We start from the raw sequence: 1,506 nt of genomic DNA on the forward strand, positions 1-1,506 counted from the left end.
ATCTTTAGCCATCCGCGAGGGGCCGTTTTGAGTTTCACTGCTAGTCGACAGTTAGAGCAGAGTTGGCTCGAGTATCAGTCACGCTCAGTGTTGCCAAGTCCGCGGTTTTCCCCGCGGAATTGGGCTACTTAACACTTGCCGCGTTTTCTAGTTTTGAGTAGCAATTAGGCGGGTTTTGTTGTGAAAACCTGGCAACCCTGGTCACGCATATTGACAGTGTTAGATGATTTACGATTAGCCGTGTCGGAAATCCAACCACGGATTGGCATGTTGTTATCTCAGAAACAGGCCCAGCCTTCACATTGAATCAGGTAAACTGGTTATATATTTATGTTTCAGTATAATTACGCACGCTATACCAGGGGCGGTTCTAAACCCTTTTTAGGTGGGTTTCAGCCCCCCTATCTGTCACCTTAGCCCCCCAAAACTATCTTAACGATCAGGCCAGTGCTGCTTCCTCGAGAAAGTTTTTCATTCTCACGTGTTTTAAGTCTTGTCAGTTTAAACATTAAAGTAATTTTAAGCCATTTAAGCCCAAGACTTAATAATCAAAAAGGAATTCTAAAACAATTTCATTACCAGCTTAAAGGCACAATATGTAATTTTTCACAGCTAGAGGGCGCGTATTCAAAATAAACAAACAAACAAAGGCGTAGCCGTGACTGAGTGTGGAATCATGTGAGTTGTCGTCTTCAATGATTTATTAACGTAGTAGAATGAAGCAGGGTGAGGCTGAAAGCCGGCGAAACGAGGCCGCTGAACGAGCGTGACACACGGCTCGCTAGCAGCAGAGCATTTATTATGCCACAGTCGACCACTTCCGCTCCTTCTGGTCGTGCATATGTGGGGGAAAAAAGCAGAGCTGTTTCATCATACTAGATACGTTTGAAAGTTCTGTTATAATGCTACTCTGTGCGGTCGTCACCTGTCTAATAAAACGCATAACATATTAAAGGGTCTTTGGTGTTTCCATGTTCCCTCTCATAGGCTCACTTCGATGCTGCGATGACGTCATCGCTTTGAGAACATCTTCGGTGTGACGAATGTCTGAAGCCCTTATACCATCACGCCAATTCATTGGCCAAATAGCACTTAGCACCGCCCCCGACGCGCACGTAGATGAGCTATATCAGCGTGCTGCGCGCTATTTCATCAGATTTCATTTCCTTCAGGAAGCGAATCATCTGTCGCCCGTAGCAAAGCATTTTTCGTCGTGTTCTTAGCTATTTTCCTGCAAAAGAGCAGTTTACTCCTCTTCAGCGGACACAATGAGCTACAGGAGATGCATCGAGCCGTGTGACAGGTTTATCGCAGGAGGAGACACTCATGACAGGTGCGTGCAATGTTTGGGCCTACAACACGCTCAAGCAGCGCTTAGCGGCCTTTCTGATTGTCGACACTGTGATAGCCTGCGGCTATCTCGAATAACGCGTCTAACCCCCGCTATCCCGTTTCTGCGGTTGCCGAGGCACCACACGAGACGGTCGCGACGGTCGCTGCATGCGA

The sequence above is a fragment of the Sinocyclocheilus rhinocerous genome, unplaced genomic scaffold, assembly GCF_001515625.1.
Source record: "Sinocyclocheilus rhinocerous isolate Xijiao unplaced genomic scaffold, SAMN03320098_v1.1 scaffold53, whole genome shotgun sequence".
Classification (NCBI taxonomy): Eukaryota; Metazoa; Chordata; class Actinopteri; order Cypriniformes; family Cyprinidae; genus Sinocyclocheilus; species Sinocyclocheilus rhinocerous.